Here is a 17,141-nt window from a genome sequence, read left to right as displayed (position 1 = left end):
TTTTTTTTTTTTTTTTTGTACCAGGGATTGAACTTGGGTCCTTGCACTTGCAAGTCACGCAGTGGAACCACCGAGATAAATCCCCAGCCTTTTTTAAAAATTGAGTTTATTGGTACATTTTAGTATACAGCACAGTTACATTCATCATTGGGATCTTGTACCTTTACATGACAGGTCTTGGTTCTCATTTTTTCCCCTTGTCCCTGCCCTCCTTTCACCTCTTCCTTCCCTCCCCATTTACAAACACTTTATTTCCATTTTTTCATTTTCTCATATTTTTTTCTTTTCCCTTATTCCCTTTTCCCTACCCTCCCTACTTTCCCTACAACTTTAGCCCTTTTCTTCCTATTTCACGTTGTCAATTGCTTTCCCAATTCTTATAACAAATAATTGATACATTAAGTAAAAAATCAGGTAAATAAGGAATGAATTGCATTCCCCTAGAGCACATGAGATGAAAAATGACCATTTATGCAATTATTAAAACAAATTAAGCTTATTCATTTTGAATTTGATGTATGTTTGCTTTTGGAATGTGCCATGCATTGATGCTAGCTGAATTAATCCAAGTAAATCTATTGAGCATATCTGCTGTCTTAACTTACTTAGGTTGTTTTCTGAACCCATAAGTAATTAACATTAAATTATAAAACTGCCTGTATAGTTATCAAAGAAACAAACATTAAAGGCCCAAACATGGCTAAATAATAAACAAAGGAATTCTTATTATATGAATTAAGCCATATTTCTAAATATAAATCACATAAAATATTATAACATAATAAATGTTTTTACATTACTTTTATTGTGTATTGAAACTCATGAGACTAAATTATTATTATCTATAGGAAGAAATAAAATAAATGGTTACAAAATAGTACATTTGCAGCAGATAACTGAAAATTGACAAAAGTACTTTTGATTTAAAAAACCTTACCAGAAAGAATTTTTTTCAAACATGTTCAATTGATGAATCAATTGTTTTCCCTGTTTAAAACTGTCTTTTTCTAAAGCATATCACCCATAATGCCTGAGGCATACTTGTCTCCAAACATTTAATTTTGGTCCTCCTCTTTTTCACTGATCCGTTCCTGGGGACATCACTCCACTGAGTGCCACACAGGCCTCAAGTCAGATTCATTAGGATGACAAGATGTATGCTGCTGAGGATGCTGTCAAAGATAAACAAAACCAGGGACTAAGTGAAATTATGAAGACAAATTTTCATCAAGAACTGACCAATACAATAGGGAGGATGGTGAGCCTGAGCTGAACTTAATTTGAATGTGTGCAGAGGTAGGTGGGGATTTTATTTTTTATTTTTTATTTTTCATTAAGTTTATTGGTACATTTCAAGCAAACAACACAGTTATATTTATCACTGGGATCTTTTACCTTTACATGGTATGCCTTGGTTCCTGTTTTTTCCCCATGCTCCTTCCCTCTCTTCACCCTTTCCTATTCACAAAGGCTTTGATTCCATCTTTTCCCTTTTTCACATTTTTTCTTTTCCCTTATTTCCTTTCCCTTCCCCTTCCCACTTCCCTTTTAGCCATTTTCACACTAGGTGGGGATTCTAAAGGGAGAATGAAATGAAGGGAATGGGGGAATGGCAAGGATTTGAGAAGAATCAGGGGAGGGGAAATTTGTAAAATTCAGGAAAAGGAAAAGGGGGTTGGTCCATGTGAAATCCGCCTGGATTTGATCACTGGAATTTATCAAAGTTAGGTTTCCACTCTCCTTTGGAGATGGAGATAGGGGCTCTGTTTCAGGTGTTGGCTAAAACAAAAAAACATTGTTTCAGCATATGTCAGTTTTCTCAGGCAGAAACTTAAGGGACAGGAGTCATCATCTTAGGAATGCTGGTTTGTGCTGTTAAACTAGTTAGTATATAGTCAAGTTTTTTTTAACATAGGGGTTAGGGATGAGTGAAATAATTTGTGTTAAGAGTCCGCCATTTGTGTGGACTTAGGCTTGGTTGAGAAGCAGCTCAGAGGAGACTAGCTAATGTTTCCTCAAGGAGAGAATCTTCTTTAATGCAATTTAGGAACCACACACACACACACGTACACCATAATCTCTGTCCCCTTCTCTGTCATTAACTTTATGTACACTCAGAAGCCAAGCCAGTAAACATCTAGGTCTAAACCAGGAGACTTCTCCAGGTTGTTTTCCAATCTCTAGTCACACTAAAAACCTGGGTCTGTTGATTCACCTTCTTTACTTCCATTACTTATTGGGTTCTGTTGGAGTTTTTTAACACAGCTCCAGAGTTATTGCATTGGTAGGGCTTGAACATACAACACAACAAAGAGCTTCTTAAGAAACTCTTCTCAGATTCTTTACCCAAAATCACTACTGGAATTTATGTCAGGGTGTAACCTCTAACAATAAGGATCTGGCCATAGACACTAACCTCCTGGGTACAGAGGCCAGATCCTTATTCTCAAGTACATCACAAGAAATACCCTTATTAACATTTAATGTAGGTACATACTTTAATGTGCAGTAATTTATAGGCTGGGCAGTTCATGGAAAAATCAAAGAATACCCCACCCCTTCAACCCAGTGCCACAGAGGAGCCCCTCCATGCAGGAGCCAACACAGCAGTGTTCATGCTGCCCCAACCACAGAAACAAGAGAAAGAGGGTCTCTCTGAGGCTCCTAGATAAAAATTGAAGCCCACTGAAAAAATGAAGAAAATCTGCAATAAAGACACACCATACCACAGAGTTGATAAGTCAGAGGGACCAGCACCTCACATTGGAACCCAGTCTAACTTCAGGAGAAAGACATCTGGAACCTGCAGTAGGACCTTATAGAGTTTAACCCAGCAGGAGGTCAGAGATCTCAACTTGGGCCTTGCAGACACAAATCAGCCTGAACTTCAGGGGACAGCTGCTGGCTTGCTGAGACTCATTAACTTAGACCTGCACTCCTGCCCATACCATCTATTGTGTCAGCACAGGCATATCCTAAAGAAGACCTGCTATTTCTAATATTTTTTATTTTCAAAGTAATATTTTTCTCGTATCTTCAATCATTAAAGAATTTTATCTATCGTTTTCTTTTCTCAATTTTTTTTCCTTTTTAACCTTCTTTTCCTCATCTTCTTTTCTTTCTCTCTCACACTCTCTCTCCCACTTTGATCTCCATTACTTTTCCTTTTTGTTCCTGTCTCTATCCTAATTCAAATTTATTTTCTTTCTTTTCCTTTTCTTCTCTTTTTCCATCTCTCAATTGCCATTTTTTAAAAGTAATTACAGTCTCAAGCCTCCCTATTGCTGTTAGTTTGTTCTGTTCTTAGGTATATTTTGTTCTTTCTCCTCTTCTCTTCAACAGTGCCCTAGATTTTGTGTGATCTTCCTGTGTCCTCTGACATCACTTTTAAACTTTCTCTATCTTATCTATCTATCCCTCCCTCCCCAACTACTTCTAAATTTCCATCCTGAAGGGTAAAGTTGCTATGTTGAAGAATTTATTCACTATAAACATTTTGGGAGCTGGTCTTCCTTTTGATTTAATTCCCACAGTTAAAGGTGATAGATTACTAACTGTCACAAATTGTGATTTTCACAAATTGTGCTTGATGCTATTGTGTTGTTGATTGTATCACTTGGGCTAACATACTGCAATTAATCTAGTCAGTTGGCCTCCCTGGTATAATGAAAATGAGATTGTCTCAGAGTCATTGGAGACTCAAAACCTAAAGACTGGTTGTATCTGGAAGATTGAAGTATTAACCTAGGAATTAAACCAAGGACATGACCAACAACAAAAATAGAAATGAGAAGGCATTTAAACAAGACACAAACACAGACTTACACACAACCGAAGGTAAATTCTGGGGAAAATGAGGTGGAAAAAATCTGACAGTCAGCCATCTGGACAACTTGAACCAATAGCACAGGAAGTAAATAAGCAGATAAATGAGTATCTAGAAAAATTCAAAATAGAAATTATTTTCAAGATAACCACAGAAATGGTGAGAAGAATGAAAGACATCATTAGAGACTCTAGAACAGAAACAGACACAAATAGATGATAGGATCATGATGGAAACCATGAATGCCCAGCATAGGAGAGAAATGGAAACCTTGGTTGCCCAATATAGGAGAGAAAAGGAATCAATGAAACAGATTCAAATAGATATTAAGGAGATTAAAAACTCATTCACAGCAGGATGAATGAATGTGAAGGTAGAATTTCAGAAAGAGAAGATAAGATTGTGGTAAGTGATCACAAAAAAGAGAGATCTCTTAAAAATCAATCCAACAATTTTCAGATGATACAAAGAAGAATAATATAAAACTGATAGGAATTCATGAAATAGCAGGAGAAAGTTCAAATGACATAAAAAAAAAACTGTTCACAGAATTAATGACAAAAAACTTCCCAAACAGAGGGAAAGAATTTGACATATAGATAAGGGAGGAATATAAGACTCCAACCAGCCATGATAAAAAAAAAATCTACACCTAGACATATAATAATCAAGACCCCAGAAACCCAAAAGAAGAACATACTATAAGCAGTAAGAGAAAAGACACAACTCACATACAAAGGAAAGCCCATCAGAATCAGAGCAGACTTCAACACAAACCCTCAAGTCAAAGAGAGCCTGGAGTGAGGTAATTCAATTCCTAAAAGAAAATAACCTCCAATCTAGACTGATGTATCTTGCAAAACTGACTTTCAAAATTGATGGGGAAATATGATACTTCCATGCCAAATAACACCTGAGAAATTTCAGGAACACCAAAGTGGCACTCCAAAAACTTCTAAACAATGTCCTGGAAAAAAATTCCCCATAAGGGCCAACAGGAAAAATAGGCCAGGCAAGGCAAGAAATTAAATGGAGAGAGGGAAAAATAAAAAGAACCAACAGGAAAATAACATGACAATGAAAACTCAGTACATAACAGTTATAAACATCAATGTTAATGGCCTCAATTCACCAATCAAAAGACACAGACTGGCAGAATGGATTAAGAAGCAAAATCCAACAATAGGCTGCATACAAGAAACCTACTTAATCTAAAAAGACATTCATAGACTAAAAATAAAAGGATAGAAAACAGTTCTTCATGTGACAGGAGCCCAGAAAAATTAGTGGAGGTGGCTATCTCACTTTCAGACAGAATAGATTTCCAACCAAAAGTAATTAAGAGAGACAAAGAAAGCCACCACATCCTTATAAAGGGAACAATACAAGAGGAAGAAATGACAATCATAAATATATATATGTACCAAATATCAATGTTCCCAACTATACAAAACAAATATTAATGGATAGGAAAAACAAAATAAGCACTAATGCAATTGTAGTAGGGGACCTAAATACTCCACTGACACAAATAGATCATCTAGACAAAAAATCAATGAAATAACAGAACTGAAGCAAGTTTTAGTAGATGTCTACAGAGTGTTCCATCCCACAAAATCAGAATATACATTCTTTTTGGCTGCACATGGGTCAATCTCCAATAGACCACTTGCTAGATCATAGAACATGCTTAACTAAATGCAAGGAATTGAAGTTATCTCCTGTATATTATCAGACCATAGTGCAATTAACTGGAGCTCAATAGCCTAAGAAACTGCAAGAACTTCACAAACATGTGGAAATTAAATAGCACTCTGATGAGCAACCATTGGATCACAGAGGAAATTACAGAAGAAATTAGAGAGTTTCTACAATTAAATAATAATGCCAATACAACATACAGGAATCTGTGGGTCACAATGAAAGCAATTGTATGAGGGAAATTCATAGCAGTAAATACTAATACTAGAAAAACAGAGTGAGCTCAAATAAAAAACCTAATGCTTAACCTTAAGTTTCTTAAAAAGAAGAGCATGACAAATGTAAAGCTTGTAGAAGGAAGGAAATTATAAATTTCAGAGCAGAAATTAATGCAACGGAGACTAATAGAACTATATAAGAAATCAATGAATAAAAGAGTTGTTTTTTTGAAAGAATAAATAAAATCAATAAACCCTTAGCCAACCTTATAAAAAAAGGAAAGAAAAGGCACAAATTCATGCAGTTAGGAATGAAAAAGGTGAAATCACAACAGATTAAGTAGAAATCCCGAGGATCATCAATACCCCTACTTTGAAAAACTGTACTCTAATAAATGGAAAATATAGAAGAAATGGACAGATTCTTAGAGGCAAATGAAGTTCTAAAGTTGAACAAGAAGATATAAAAAGTGCGAACATCCCAATTACATTCAGTGAAATTGAAAATAATTAAAACATTACCAACAAATAAAAGCCTAGGCTCCGATGGTTTCAGTGCTGAATTCTATAAGACATTTTTGAGAACTATCGCCACTACACTTTAAACTCTTCAATGAAATTGCAAGGGAAGCAATATTTCTGAATTCGTTCCTGGAAGCAAGTATTACTTTGATTCCAAAACCAGGGAAAGACCCAACCAAAAAAAGAGAACTACAGGCCAATCTCCCTAATGAACACAGATGCAAAAATCTTCAGTAAGACACTGGCAAACAGAATACAGAAGATCATCAAGAAGATCATACACCCTGACCAAATTGGATTTATCCCAGGGATGCAAAGATGGTTCAACATACCTCAAGCAATAATTGTAATATACCATATTAACAGAATTAAGGACAAAAAAAATGATTATCTCAGTAGATGCATAAAAAGCATTTGACCAACTTCAGCATGCATTAATGATAAAAACCTTACAGAAAATTGGAATAGATGGTCTTTATCTCAACCTGATAAAGGCTACCTATGAAAAACCAACAGCCAATATCATTCTAAATGATCAAAAACTAAAAACTCTCACCCTCAAATCAGGAACAAGACAAGGATGTCAACTTTCACCACTCTTATTCAATATAGTTCTAGAAACATTAGCCACAGCAATTAGATAAGAGAAAGAAATAAAAGAAATAAAGATAGGAAGGAAAAATTTCAAATGTCACTATTTGCTCATGATATGATACTCTACAAAGAAGATCCCAAAACAGCCAAAAGACTGCTGACTTAATTGACAGATTCAGTATAATAGTGGGATACAAAGTCAACATTCAAAAATCAATAGTCTTCTTGTACACAAATGACAGAATCACTGAGAGAGAAATTAGGGAAATAGTCCCTTTCACAATAACATCCAAAAAAAAAAATGAAATATCTAGGAATCAACCTAAAGAAGGAGACAAAAGACCTCTACACTGCAAATTACAGCACTCTGAAAAAAGAGGTAGTAGAGGATGAAAGAAGATGGAAAGACATCCCTTGCTCCTGGGTAGGAAAAATCAACCTAGTGAAAATGGCCATACTTCTAAAACTTCTGTACAGATTCAATGCAATCCTATTGAAATCCCAACAGTATATTTTATAGAATTTGAGAAAAAAATCCAGCAATTCATTTGGAACCAGAAGAGACTGAGAATAGCAAAAGCAATTATATGCAACAGAGACACGACAGGTGGTATCACAAGCCCCATCTTGAAACTATACTACAACACTGTGATAAAACCAGATGATACTGGCAAAGAAGCAGACCCGGGGATTAATGGACTTGATTGGAAGATGCAGAAACAACACCAGACATACTCAACTATCTCATCCTTGACAAAGGAGCTAACCATCTTCACTGGAGGAAAGATAGCCTCATTAATAAATGGTATTGGAAAAAAATGGCTTTCGCCTTGCCAGATTAAAACTAGATCCCTATCTTTCACCATGCACTAAACTAAAATCCAAGTAGATTAAAGATCTAAATATCAAAACAGAAACACTAAACTTACTGGAAAATAAAATAGGTAGAGCTCTCAAAGATATTGGCATAGGAGAAGACTTTATTAACAAATCCTCAGCAGCTTGAGAATTTTCACAAAGAATCAACAACTTGGATCTCATTGTATTAAAAAGTTTTTGCAGTGCAAGAGAAATCACCAGTAGAGCTGAGACAACCTATAATGTGGGAAAAAATTTTTACCAGCTACTCCTCAGATGAAGGACTACTATCTAGAATATAGAAAGAGCTAAAAAAAAAAAAAATCAGCCCCCCCAAATACAAAGACCTGATTCAAAAATGGGTGTCATCTGAAATGAACAAAATTTCTCAAAGAAGTAAAAGCAACAAATAAACATATGAAAAAAAATGTTCAACATCACTGATCATTTGAGAGATGCAGAGGGAAACTGCTGAGATTCCACCTCACCCCTGCTATCAAGAAATCAACCAGTAACAAATGCTGGTGGGGCTGTGGGGAGAAAGGAGTCCTTCTTTGTTACTGGTGTTAGTGAAGTCTGGTGTAACTACTGTGGAAATCAACATGGAGATACCTCAAATAGCTAGGATTACAGATTTCATTTGACCCAGCTATCTCTCTGCCAGGTATCTTTCCAAAAGAATTAAAAGAATCATACCACAGTGATATATGTGCACCCATTTATAGCAGCACAGTTTGTAATAGCTAAAACTTGGAAACAACACAAATGTCCATCAACTGGAGACTGAATAAAGAAAATGTGGTTTTTCTATAAAATGGAATACTACTCAGCCATAAAGAATGAGAAACTAGAAACATTTATAGCTAAATGGATGCACATTGAGGCTATACTCTTGAGTGAAGTAAATAGCACACAATTGAGTAAATACTAAGTAGTTTCTCTAATATGAAAAACTAAAACTGTAAATAAAGTTCAAATTCTATAATTGGGGGTGTGAAATAGGAAGAAAATGGCTAAAGGGGATGTGGGAAGGGGAGGGGAAAGGAAATAAGGGAAAAGAAAAAAATGTGAAAAAAGGATATATCATGTAAAGGTACAGGATCCCAACGATAAATGTATCTGTATTATTTGCTTTAAATGTACCAGTAAACTTAATGGAAAAAATTCAAAGAACAGCTGTGAACGCCTCTGGGATCTGGTCCTGAAAGGAGTTGGTGGGAAGTCAAAGAAGACTGCATAGAAGCGATAGTGCTTCAGATGGTTCCCTAAAGATGATGTAGAGTAACCGAGCAATGAAAGCAGGTAAGGGGGTCTAAGAATGAGCAACAGGAAGAACTCTATGTGAAGTCTGGCTGGATGGGCACAGTGTGCACCAGAGTATGTACATGATGTCTTTCACAAGAGCTTACAGAGAGTGAAATGATGTGGTAATTGGAGGGCTGGAATAGTGGACAGGGATTGGATTGAAGAAAATCACATGCCATCCTGTGGTCTTCACATCTATCTGGAGCTTCGTAAGAGTTGTAGATGCTTAAGCCATCTTTCTGGGATTAAGATTTAGTAGAAGGTAGAAGACATGGGAAAGCCTAAAAATGAAGGAGATAGTTAGAAGGTTGTTGCATATGTAAGATACAAATAAAAATAATAATAAAAGCCTTGAAGTTTTATTAAGGCAAAAAATGGCAAAGACCTAATTGTGACAGGGATATTGCAGAAGTAGGGAACAGATAGAACAAAAACCTATGTGGGTGGTGACTTGTGACTTTATCACACATGACACTGACAGTAAAAATGTATCTGAATAAAAAATTACCGGATTGTAACAGGTACCCCTGGGGAACATATAATCACTGAACATAAGGAATCTTGGGCTTTGATTTATCTACAGTATAAAATATGAAGTGAATAATTCAGCTAAATTGGAAAAGGTTGAGGGGTACTACAGGTGGTATTGAAAAAGGAACTGAAGAGTATCTTGAAAAAACAGCATGTGTCAAATTCAGTGATCAGGACAAGGAGGGCATAATTAGCTGAAATGAATCCTTGAGGGAATGTGCAGTTTTGCCAAATGATGCAGATGATTATTTAGCAGCAGTCAAACCCTAAAGGCTATTGTAAAATGTGTTCCATTATTAGGACAATGGAAACACATGGAAGAGTTTTGAGTAAATGAATAGTGAGATTTGCATGTCTGGAAGACAGTTCTTGGCTTCAGTGTGGAAAATGGTCATAACGGTACAAAACTGGAGGCAGGAAAAATGATTAGGACACTTTTGTAATAATCATAAAGAGACAGTGAACTGCATAAATGGAGGAATGTAGACATTTAACTGATTAAAGATGAGAGGGAGGAGTCACAGATAATAGTTAGATGTCTAGCCAGGACACCTGGTGGTGAAAGATTTAAAACAACAGGGCAGATGTACAGTTCATATGGGAGACAGGTCCAAGATTTTGAGGATCAGCAATACACATGCAGATGATCAAACAAAGCATAATAGAAATCAAGGAAGTAGATTGTATTACCTGACAAAAGTCTGCAGTGGAAAGGAGACCCAAGACTCAGGAACATAGGAACACTTAAGAAACTGAAAAAGTGATTTCAAGAGTAAAGACTTCATGGGCACTTGACAGAGTGGGTGGCCCACACACTGTTTCTAGGAAGCAGAAGGTCAAAATCACTGCACTTCAAGGTCTAGGTTCCTGTAAGCACAGCTGGATTGCAGGGGACAGACAAGAAGGGGCTCATTTGTTGAACAATCTTTAGTAGTCTGGTTTAATGAGAGTGTAGAAATTTCCTGTGGGTGGATGAAATAAAAACAACCATAATGAGGTAGGAGGGGCATGTAAGAAACTTAGAAATCCCCTTACGTAACAAGTAAATAAGCAAATACCATATCTTTCAGTCAGTGTGTGGCAATATTGGCCTACAGAAAACCTATTTCCTTAGTTGATATGATGAAGGGACAACTAACATCTTTAGAAGTCTAAAAATTAGTCTTTTTGGTTTATTGCAATGTGACTTTTAATATGCATTATTTTTACTTATCTTCTCTTTTTTTCTAAAATGAATTAAATAAATATTCTCAGTTGATTATAAGGAAAACAACCTTAGTTTTATGGTGGATTCTTAACCATTTTGTGTCTTTGATGTTTACAGAATTTGTTTCTAGAAAGTGAACATAAGTGGATTTGAGTATTGGCAAAAACTGACAAATATTCTTTCTATTATAATCAGTCACAATGTGTCTGAGAAGAGTGAATGCTCCCCACAACTCTCCAGTAGTCATATAACCCAGTGTCTGAACAGTACAGCAGCCATACAGAAAGTGTCTAGCACATGGCAACAAGAGTGCATGGCTTTGAGGTGATGCAATATCTATGGATTCTCAGGGGAAATGGCCAATTTATGGTTTAAAAATGAAGGCTCTGAAAAAGCTTGCTGCTATTTTGGTAAGTTTGCAGTTTCTACTGTAATACTGCAGGACAGTTATGTCTGAATGATTATTTATAGCAGACCTTTGATTAAAGGTCTTTTCTAAAGTTTACCTTGCCCCATGGATTTTTAGTGAAAGGGAAACTATGGTGCTTGTGGAAATTTTATTACCAGATGTTGCAATTTATTTTAAACAAAGATACTGAGTATATTTAGGAAAACATCTTAGAGCATAATCAGGATCACATTATCACTGGCTTACATTAAGTTATGGAAATTTATATTTCAATGCAGAATACACACACATACACACACACACACACACACATAAGCCAAGGGTTTTACGTTTATGTGCACTTGGTCTTTGAATTCTCTGTGAAATTTTTCTTTGGATCTGTGATAGATTACTATTAGTCATCCTGTTCTCTTCTTTCTGGGCACATGGAAGACTTCCAAATCTCCTGGAATTAGGCAGGGTCACATGATAATTCTGGCCCAAAGAAGGGACAGATGTCCAAGGCATTTGGAAGACGCAGTTCTTCGCACTCTCTTTTCTTCTTACACAGTCATCCTGAATTTCACATATTGAGATGGCAACATCTAAATACCTTTAGGCTCATGGATGTGTGGAATAGAACTCTGCTGGCTGGTGTTGGGCAGATATGTAGGCAAGAAGTAGACTTTATTCAACCACTAAGGTTAGCAGTTTCTCAATATAGCATGGCATGGCTTATTGTGAGAACTACTAGCTAAATTTCTTCCTTGTTAAAAATGACAGCTAAGAAAATGATGTTCTGAGGCATATTAACACATCCAATTTTAGGAAAAGTATAACTTACCATAATCATTATAATGAAAGTGTATCAGTTGTATGGTGAGGAAAGTAGATTTTAATTTGATGTATTCATAAAGTAGATCAAAATGTCCATTTAAAGTAAATGTCACCTTGACTTAGTTTAGGTTTATTTATAATCTCAAAGAATTTAGCACTTATGTGTTTAACATTTATTTAATATGATCATACTGCTTAATTTAGACTTGCATTTCATTAATCTTTATGTGACTTTGTATTTAAATGATTCTAGACTCTCAAATGGAATAAAATTTGAATGGAAATTTGAGGAGGTATCAATTTTCTGATGCAGTGGGGTTTATCAGGTGGAATAAAGGGGACATGTTCAAAAAGAGACCCGAGCTATTAAACACAGGTTTTATGGGACTGATTACACGATTTCATATGTACCACTGATGTGTTTTTAAAATCATATTTTCTACCTTTGGTTGTTCCCAAAACAGTGTTAATATATGCCTGGGAAAATTGTTTTACACACTTTGAGACCATAATGTCAAATGAGATAAAGGAGTCACGCAGTCTTAAATTTCACTTAGTTTTCCTTAAATTAAAAACCCCAAATCTATATAAAAGAGCAAAATAAAAGATAGATAATGGGAAATAGGGAGAGAGAGCTTCTGCGAAAGAAAGGTGAACAAAGGGATGGAAAGAGAGGAAGGGGGTGAAAAAAAGAATTAAGAAGGACATGTATCAACTCTCCAAGGGGAGTGCAGTCATGTACCCCGGCCACGTATCCATACAATAATAAAAATGGAAAACAAGTCATAGAAAATTCATTCTACATAAGTTATCATTGTCACGGATAGGCAGGTTTAAATATGTACCTTCTTATCAGATGGAATGGTATTGTGCCAAAACTGAGACCGGTAGAAGGGGAAAGGCAGAAACAGAGCAATTTAATAATAAGATTGTGTGGTTTATCTTTCACAGATGTTTAAATACATATTGAATTCTTTTGAAACTGGGTAAATTCAGACAGTGTAATTAGCCCTTTTGAGTCTCAGTATAATGATGTTGTCATGAAATATTGAGGAAGCACAGCAGAGCCTTCTAGTGTACCCCTTATCTATGATCTCCTCCAATCCCCACTCCAGTTCTGTGAAACTTAGAGGAGTTCGGTACCACGACACTTCTCTTGCCATCAGTGTGGACAGAGGCACCAACCTAGTTTAGCATGTCTTGGCCTAGTGTTATTAGTTACTTTGCTGGAGGGCTTATTTAGCTATAATACAGTAATACCCACACTTAAATAAGGTTGGTACACAAGACATTAAATGCTGACCTAGTGAGAGATGCTATCTTTTGGCCTCAATAACAAAATACCATATATTGAGTGGCTTATAACAGCAATTTATTTCTGATAGTTCTGGAGGCTGTAAGTCTGAGGGCAGAATACCAGCATGGCATAGTCTGGTGAGGGTGCTCTTCCTGACTTGCAGGTGGTTGCCTTCTCTCTATGTCCTTTGATGAGAGAGAATGAGCTTTGGTTTGCCTTATCATATAAGGACACTAATTTCCATGGTGGGGGCCCTGCTTCATAACCGCATTTAAAACAAAGACCTCATCTTGAGAGTTAGGGCTTCAACACAAGCTTTATGAGAGTTACAAAATTCATATAGTCGATCAAACAAGTGCTATTAATTGGTACTGATTATCATTTGATTGTAATACTATTGCTTAGGAAAGAAAGTAGAAAGCTGGGCATGGTGGTGCCTAACTGTAGTTCATCACACTCTAGGAGGCTGACGCAGGAGAATCATGAGTTCAAGCCAAGTCTGGGCAATTTAGCAAGTTAATGAGACCCTATTTCTAAATAAAAAGCAAAAAAGGGCTGGGGATGTAGTTCAGTGAGAAGTCCCTAGGTTTAATCCACAGAACAGGAAAGAAAGGAAAAAAGGCAGACACACACACACACACACACACACACACACACACACAAACACACACAGAGAAAAAGAGAGAGAGAGAGAGAGAGAGATTGACTTAGGACACTGAAGCAAAGATTATAGCACAACTAAAAATACTCTTCTAACAATAAGCAACAAACTTTTCAAAGTTTAAAAATTCATCCAATTTTCTTAATCATACCATCTGTGTAAATCATAGATGGAAATCATAATGGAAAGATAACACAGTGTAGGCTCTCAAAAATCAATAAATGTACAGTAAACAGAAAGCAGTAAATTGTTACCTTTGAGGATTGTCTCAAACCTGGTTCTTTCTTGGGTGAAGCAACCAAGAAAGCGTTTCTTCTCCCTAGAAAAGAAGTTACCCCAAGAATCCAGCACTGGACTCCAGGCAATACCAGCAAAGATTAGCACAACTAAAAATACTCTTCTAACAATAAGCAACAAACTTTTCAAAGTTTAAAAATTCATCCAATTTTCTTAATCATACCATCTGTGTAAATCATAGATGGAAATCATAATGGAAAGATAACACAGTGTAGGCTCTCAAAAATCAATAAATGTACAGTAAACAGAAAGCAGTAAATTGTTACCTTTGAGGATTGTCTCAAACCTGGTTCTTTCTTGGGTGAAGCAACCAAGAAAGCGTTTCTTCTCCCTAGAAAAGAAGTTACCCCAAGAATCCAGCACTGGACTCCAGGCAATACCCTGACCTTTGATATTGGAAGAACTAGGGACAGCCAGGACAAACAGAAGGACATTTAGAGCAATATCAATGCTGTGGGTATCACTTAGAGACAAGTAGCATTAAACCAATGTGTCAGAGCTGCAAGGGACACTAAACAAGACTGCTCTTCACCGGTGAGGTGATGTAGCAATGGACAATCAAGGGTAGCAGGTCATTTTGTTAAGAAAGCTCCTCCAATATTGATAAACTGTTGAGTTCACCAGGTATCTTAAAGACAAGACCTCCTCATAGTAGTAACCTGGAGACAACTTGTTTTATGACATATGCTGGGAGAGACTTAATTTGCTATGTTTAAAAATAATAAAAGTAACAAAGTGTTTACTGTGAGACAAGTCTTGTACTGAGTGTTTTATGGGCATGGACTCACTTATTTCCTCACTGTAATCCATTATTATTTTCCTCATTTGATGAATGAAGGGATTGAGTCTTAACCATCTAAGTAGTTACCTCAGGCAAGAAGTGGTATAGTAGGGATTTGAGCCTGAGCCATTTGATGTGTGAAACCAAGGCTATGACTCTAGTATCAGCCCCTGCCTCAAAAGTACATTGGCTTGGCTGTAAAGGAGAAGTGCCCAGTTGCACAGCAAACGAAGGTATAGCCCCAGTGTTTTCTTCCTCTCATTTAAATGCCTTCCATGCCACTTCCCCTTGGATTGGGAAAGGGCTGAGTAGCAGTTCAAAGGAAATATTTACTATTGTGTTCTGGTCTTTAGAGAGAGCCTCTGGTCCTTTCTGCTTCTTTAATTCAGACTTTTCATGAGGCTTTGTGTATATGTGCATTTCCGGACAGGCCAAAATTGCACAAGTATTCAAAGGCAGACTCTGGATAGAAGGCACAGTAGACACCTCCCTGGAGGTCAGCGGGTAAAACTCCTTGTTGTGAAGTGAGAGTAAAGGGGCATCCATGTGGCTCCATAGCCAGGCAGCTTTGAACTTTGATGTGGCTAAAGAAACATACTGTGGCTAATCCCAGCAGATCTCCTAACTTGGTATCACATCCCCTGACTTTCCTAGCCACCTCCATCCAGTTGCACTTCATTTTCCCCCTTGAATACTGTGGTAAAATATTAATGAACTGTTATTTCCACACTGCATTAGGGCGGCCTTTGAAGGAGTGGGCCTAACTTCTGACTGCCATTCTGCATTGCATGTACTGCCTTCTCTGGGACAAGCATTTTTGGTGGATACAGAATGAGCTCACAGGGTCACCCTTCAATTATTTTCAAAATTACATTTCAACAGAACACATCATCTTCAGAGAGCAAATAAAGTATTGTGTGTGTTCTGCTTTCATTACAAGTTGGAGGTTTTCATCTGCTGAGTTGACTGGTGCCAAGTGCAGGTTCATGGTCTCTTGCCAGGGTGTATGAGCTGACATAAGCCAAAATAATAAATTCATGGCATCAGCCCTGCCTCTGAGCATTGGTATCTTGCTGAGTGGAATGTGAGATGAGAAGGAACCTGGTAAGCTTGAGTCAGTCTAAACTCCATGAGAGCACTTGCCATGAAAATCAAACCAGATCCTCACTGAGGGTTGAAGACATTGGTCAAATTCCCTTCCTGTTTTCCTTTTCATGTTCTTCATTTTGTTTGCCTGACCCTTGTGTGACATGGTCTGTGTGGACTCAGAAATAAAACAATACCACAGAAGAAAGTGAATCCAGCTCGTGGTGTTCCTGACAGAGCCAAACCCCATACTCATCGGAAATCTCCATTACTGACCCACTTTTGTGAGATTTCCAGATTGACAGCCAGACCAAAGAGGTTTGGAGTGACATGTGGGCCTCCTCGGCATGAACTTTTGCAAAGTTTGTGTTTATTATTTCACTCATCTGTCATCAGCATTGATTTTTTGGGTTAACCTTTTCTTACCAGAGCCAATAAGTAAATATACTTCCAATAATCCAAAAGGTATAGCATTACAGAGTATAACATATTATTTTAAATATTGTCCATCTAGGAGATATCAAAGCACAGTCATAAACAGTACAGATTTAAAAGTCTGTGTTTGTTACAGTCACTTAGAATGATATAAGTTCAGGGGACAAACGTGTTGAGGTCATTTTTCATGATGTGTAGGTAAATATTTAACAACCTGGTGTCTCCTAATAAAATACACTGATATGTGGAGCATGCTTATTCCTATTGAATGGGTACCCTCACTATACCCAATTCTAAGCAACCAACATCTCATAGCTGACCACACACTTGGAAAGAAAGGTGTGTAGTAGGAGGTTCTTGTCAGTTACTGTGAGTTGGCTACAGCACTCAGCTCACTTTACACCTGGCCTTTCGAAGCTGGTGCAGAGCGACTAGAATCTTTGTTCCTCTCACTGGACAAATTGGAAGAACTAAGAATGCAAGAGAAGGGCTGGTGATTTAGCTCAGTGGTTCTGCCGCCAGCCTCACAAGCACAAGAAGCTGAGTTCTATCCCTCATACCAAAAAAAAAAAAAAAAAAAAAAAAAAAAAAAAAAAG

Source organism: Fukomys damarensis, unplaced genomic scaffold (assembly GCF_012274545.1).
Source record: "Fukomys damarensis isolate Sample0158 unplaced genomic scaffold, DMR_v1.0_HiC HiC_scaffold_5, whole genome shotgun sequence".
Classification (NCBI taxonomy): domain Eukaryota; kingdom Metazoa; phylum Chordata; class Mammalia; order Rodentia; family Bathyergidae; genus Fukomys; species Fukomys damarensis.
Note: the sequence above shows the minus strand (reverse complement) of the source record.